The sequence below is a fragment of the Myotis davidii genome, unplaced genomic scaffold (genome assembly GCF_000327345.1).
Source record: "Myotis davidii unplaced genomic scaffold, ASM32734v1 scaffold184, whole genome shotgun sequence".
NCBI classification, from domain to species: Eukaryota; Metazoa; Chordata; class Mammalia; order Chiroptera; family Vespertilionidae; genus Myotis; species Myotis davidii.
In genome coordinates this window covers 5173400-5179183 of record NW_006297021.1, presented here as the reverse complement: position 1 = coordinate 5179183, position 5784 = coordinate 5173400, and the positions used below count along the sequence as shown (strand labels likewise).

At 44.8% G+C, this 5784-nt stretch overlaps 1 pseudogene across 1 annotated transcript in view; it reads left to right on the top strand.

The window, feature by feature from the left end:
- Positions 1–5323: 5323 nt before the first annotated feature.
- Positions 5324–5784, top strand: part of LOC102772333 — a 1252-nt pseudogene continuing 791 nt past the window's right edge. The window contains exon 1 of the transcript XR_001515335.1: positions 5324–5769. The product of XR_001515335.1 is annotated as a tubulin alpha-1A chain pseudogene (transcript). The remainder of the gene's footprint in view (positions 5770–5784) is intronic.

Below are 5784 nucleotides of genomic sequence, written 5' to 3'. Positions count from 1 at the left end.
CTCTCATTGATGTTTAACTCTCTATCCCTCTCCCTTCCTCTCTGTAAAAAATCAATAAAATATATATTTTTAAAAATGTCCTTCTTTAGGAAGGAAATTTCTCTCCAACATTCTAACTGGAGGAGCTTGCTTACTGCTGTGAGTCTGTGACGTGGGGAGATTGGGCGAGCTGTCATTCAGGATGGAGAGGCTGATACCATCTTCCCCTCTCCGCCGCCCCCTGAGTAGTGCTGACCAAAGATCAGATGGAGTCCCTTATATAGTGTCAAAAACTCACCGAGAAGGGCTCAGGTGAACACTGCCCTGGAAGACAATTGATCATTGAGTGCTAGCATTGCACAGTGCAAAGTTTTTTAAAGAATGATTTGTTTTCAATCACAGGCTCTTGTGGAACCCCTAATATCTTGCAGAACCCAGGGTCCCCTGGAATTCCAGTTGAGAACCCATTCAAAGATAGTGCAGTTTGGTGGGAACTACTTTATGTACTTTTAATCCTCATGAGGCTATTCTTTCCATTGATTTCTAGAGAGTGCAGTGGGGGGCGGGGAGAGGAAACATTGATGTGAGAGAGACACGTTGACTGGCCACCTCCCGCTCGTGCCCCACTGGGGCTGGGGAACCTGCAACCAGTGTACGTGCCCCTGACCAGGAATGAAACCAATGAACCTTCCCTCCACAGGCTGGTGCTCTAACCAGCCAGGATAGGGACGAGTTTATTGATGTCAAAGGTGGCTTCTCTGGGGAGGTGCCTTCTGAATTGAGACTTGAAGGATGTGAGCTACCAGGCCTTTTGTCAATCAGGGTCTTAATCTTAGACTCCAGTTTTTTTCAAAGTTTATTTTTTATTCATTCCCCTCATTGTTTTGGGTAACAGAAAACATTCAGATGTGGGTTGAAATGGATTTGGATCTATAAAAGCAGGGTTCCTCGAACGCTCCAGCATTCAGGGAAGCCTCAAGCAGTCACTATACTTGTTTTCTGTAGGTGCTTTGTTGTGTGTAAGGGTGGTGGTGCTGCATCACGTGACCGCACTGTGGTACATGTACACACATGTGTATATAACATGACTGTGTGTGCGCGTGCACTCGTGGTTTTTTGTTTTGTTTTATGTTGCCTAAAATCTAAAAAGAGACTATTTTTAATGAATACATCTTAAATCTACGCTATGATAATAAGTAAAATAGAAATATATGGGAGCCCTGGAGGAGGCCTGGCAACGGCACGTCCAGGGCTGCGGTATTAAGGTCTCCAGCTTTCCGTCTCCTGGTGCCAGTCCCACAGCAACAAGGACAACCGTCACCATGCCGCTTACAGTTCTCCCATCACCCGTCGTGTGGTTTTAGAGGCTGCGAAATCCCGGGATCTGCAGCCCGCAGGCTGGAGGCTCAGGATAGCCCATGGTTCCAGTCCGAGTCTGAAGATCTGAGAACCCGGAGAGCAGATGGAGTAAATTCCAATCCAAGTGCGAGTCTGGAGCCAGGCTGATGTCCCAGCTTGAACTCTCAGGCAAAGAGCACATTCTCTCTACTCCACCTTTTTGTTCTCCTCAGGCCTGCCGTGGACTGGATGAGGCCAACAATGGGCTTTCAAAGTCCACGGATTCAAATGTTAATCTCTTCCCTGGCAGACACGCCCAGGATAATGTTTAACCACATATGGGGGGGGGGGGGCATCTCTGTGGCCCAGGCAAGTTGATATGTATACTATTTCCAAATGATTGTTGATTATGCATACTATTCCCAAACTCATTATTTATTATAGTTGATTATCTTCTGTGTTTACCTTTGAACACTTAAAAAATGTTTTGAAAGTGGTGGAACAATGAAATAAAGATATTCTTTCCAAATAAAGTCTTTCTTTGAACTACATAAAACTGGGGCTTGTAAAGTTTTTAAAACAATCTCTGATTGTAGAATTATACATATTACCTGGAGCGAAACATGCTGTTATGAACACTCCCTCTGACCTCTAGGATACTTGCAATGAAATTTTAGGTCTTTAATGTGATTTTTAAGTGCCTGGGATGGATTTTACTGTTATGGCTATGAAGAATGTATGATCAAGTGTTTTATTAGATGTGGCTTTTGGCTATTTGTCCAACTATACTTGAGAGCTATAAATTGAAGATGTATTTTGCTCAGCAGCGAGAAGTTGATATTTAACCTTTGGGAGCTCAGGCAGGCAATAAGTAAACGAAGTTAGCCATGGAGCACTCATGTCATAGCTCTTCCCACGCCCCGTAGCTTCATTGTGGCATAGCTGCACTTCTGTCCCGTCTACTGAGCCCCAGAAGTTGTCTTGAAAAACTCAACTTGTTTGCCATTGCAGCTGAGATTTTACTTCCATCACTTGACTCTTAGAGAAAGTCTTTCTTATTTAAGGACACCTGGTCCTGGAGGCTCCTCTATTAGACCTTTAGGATTCCGTGGCAGCGACTACTTGTGATCAGACATCGTTTAAAGTAAGTATATCAGTCTTGCAGCAATTACCGAGCGCACGGCAGAACTCAGTTTTAAGCTGTGCCACTTTCCATACTGTATCTTGCTCAGAAGCAAGACAGTCAACAGTCGTCGTTAATGAAGTTAGAAAACCAACATTTTAAAGATAAGTAGTGTTGGTGGTAAATTCAGACCTCTATGTGGTAGGCAGAATAATGGACCCCCAAAGATATCCATGTCCTAATCCCTAGAACCTGCGAATATGCTGTTACATGGCAAAGGAGAACTAATGTTGCAGACAATTAATAAAGCTGGTCAGATAACCTTAAAATATGGAGACTATCTGCGTGAACCCTATATAATCAGTCACAGGGGTCCTTCTAAGTAGAAAAGGGAGGCAACAAAAGTGGAAGAGAGGCAGGGAAGTCAGGGTCAGAAAAAGAGGTGTGAGGGCAGCAGGAAGATGAGTGTGATGCAAGCTGAGGCCCCACCCACCATTGCCAGCTTTGCAGACAGGAAGGACCATGAGCCCAGGAATGCAAGCAGCCTCTGGAGGCTGCAAATGGAAGGAAGCAGGTCCTCCAGAAGGGAACCCAGAGCTGCCAATACCTTGACTTGAGCCCAGGGACACCCAAGTTGGATCTAAACCTACAGGTTTGTATTGGTTAAGCCCCAAATTCATGGTAATTTGTTACAGCAGGAATAGCAAATCAATATGCCATTAATGTGACTTTAGTTTGTCTAGTGTAGGCCAAGGCCCAGTTGGGAAACTTGGCTTTAATATATGGTGGCATGGATTCCCTTACAATAAAAAGGGATAGATTTTTAAATTCTAAAAAACCACCAAAGTCTACAAAAAATTCACAGATCTGTTTATGGGGACAGAGTTGAGCTGACCGTGTACTATTTTCTATGTACTACTCTTCCTCTCTTGCTTTAAACTGACAGATCAAAAGGGGTCAGCAATTTTTTTCCCCACAAATTCTCCCAGAACCAACATCACATTGAAATTTATAGGGTGTCTGACTTCTCAAGTATTATTTCCTGTGGCTGCAGACAGTAAAAATCTTAAAATCTTTAGGCACTGACGTTAGCTTACAACAGCAAAAGGTGACAACCAAGAAAACATTAATGGAGCCAGAAAAAGATGAAAGGGAAACTGAGCAAGAGAGGGTAGGTTTACATCAAATGTATAGAAGCAAACGGTGTAATTGAGGGACATTATCTGTAGAGACCACAGAGCAGACTTTTTATTCCATTCTTGAGCTGACAATTCTTCATCTGCCTGGTTCCTGAAATTCCCCCAAGGTCTGAGTAGAGAAAAAAAATCCTTAACCTAACCCAAGCAGCCTTACTTCACTTGAAATAATTTTATTTTAGGCTGTTGTCTTGAAATAATTCCCTATATAGTAGAATGTTGGAAAAAGTAATTCGTTATTGAGCATTTATAGTGCCCCCAGCATCAACAAATAACTTCAGCATATGCCACCTCCAAGAAGTTTGTTAGAATTTATATGCTACCCATGCTTCACAGAACCACCACTATTTATAATTCAAATTACTTTATATATTGTTACTAGTGGCCCGGTGCATGAAATTCGTGCACATTAAAAGGGGATTAATTAGAGGAAATATTTTAATATTGCTATTTGCCCTTTTTCTATAATAGAAGTGTCAAAGATGAAAGAAAATTAGTAAAATGTATATGAAAATATTCCTCCTGTCAGAGTCCAGGGCGCACCACGGGACCCAGAGTCAAGTCCCCACCCACCCATGTGTGCCTCAAAATCGTGCAAGACCCAGACCCAGCCGCCCTCCTCCCATTGGCTAGATCCAGACCTGGCCGGTCCCATCCTTGTCAAGCCCTGCCGGGTGGGGGCGCGCGGCCTGAGGTCCCCCGGCCTGGCACCAGGGTCGGGGGGGTGTGTGGCCTGAGGTCCCCTATCAAGCTCCACGGGTGCGGGGAGGGTGGCACAGCCTCAGGTCCTTTCTGACTGCTTGTTAAGGCTCATTAGGGGAACTTGGCCTCCACTGTGGGTGTCGCCATCTTGTGTTACGGAAACCCCTGCCTCCACTGTGGGCACCGCCATCTTTGTGGCAAAGTGACTGTCAATTTGCATATTCCCTCTTTATTATATAGGGTTGATTTCAGAGAGGAAGGGAGTGGGAGATATAGAAACATCAATGATGAGAATCATTGATCAGCCACTTCCTGCACGCCCCCCACTGGGGATCGAGCCTGCAACCTGGGCATGTGCCCTGACCAGGAATTGAACTGTGACCTCCTGGTTCATAGGTCAATGCTCAACCATTGAGCCATGCTGGCTGGGCTCAAATTACTTTTTAAAAGTAAGATTTTTCTAATAAGTTTACTCATACGGCAATTGCAGGGATTCCCAAACTCCAAGGGACATTATCCATCGTATCAAATGATATCCATTATATTTCATGTGAATGGTGCCCCCTGGTGTTGTGCAACTCAATGGCTCTGTGTTTAAGTTCCTGATGCCTTCAGTATTTCTTACTCAAGCCTCTTCCTTGTTCTCTTGGTCCCTCCTACAGAGTGATGCATTGTTTATAGTTGGGGTAAACCAGGCAGGCTCATTAAATGAAAATTGTCAGTACTCCCACCACTGCAGTTCTGACACAAGTGAAGTTCATGCTGTAAAGTCAGGACCCACCATCTCAAATGCCTGCTTCCCTTCTTTACCTTCTCAAAATCTCCCAGGCTGGAATGAGTGGACTTTGACTTCCCCACTATCTCTGGTAGGGACTTCTATAGTCACATTATCTTCTTTCTTTTCCTATATGAGTCATAATAGGAAATGACTGCTAAAAAATGTCAATTACAGGGGAAAGGAATAAATAATTTCAAAATAGAGTGCGTTACTTACCTCGACTCTTAGCTTGTCGGGAACAGTAACCGGGACCCGTGTCTACTCCTGATTCCTGCGCTTGCAAACCCGCAGCCATGCGTGAGTGCATCTCCATCCATGTTGGCCAGGGTGGTGTCCAGATCGGCAATGCCTGCTGGGAGCTCTACTGCCTGGAACACGGCATCCAGCCTGATGGCCAGATGCCAAGTGACAAGACCATTGGCGGGGGAGATGACTCCTTCAACACCTTCTTCAGTGAGACGGGCGCTGGCAAGCATGTGCCCAGGGCAGTGTTTGTAGACCTGGAACCCACAGTCATTGATGAAGTTCGAAATGGCACCTACCGCCAGCTCTTCCACCCTGAGCAGCTAATCACAGGAAAGGAAGATGCTGCCAATAACTATGCTCCTGGACACTACACCATTGGCAAAGAGATCATTGACCTGGTCCTGGACTGAATTCGGAAACTG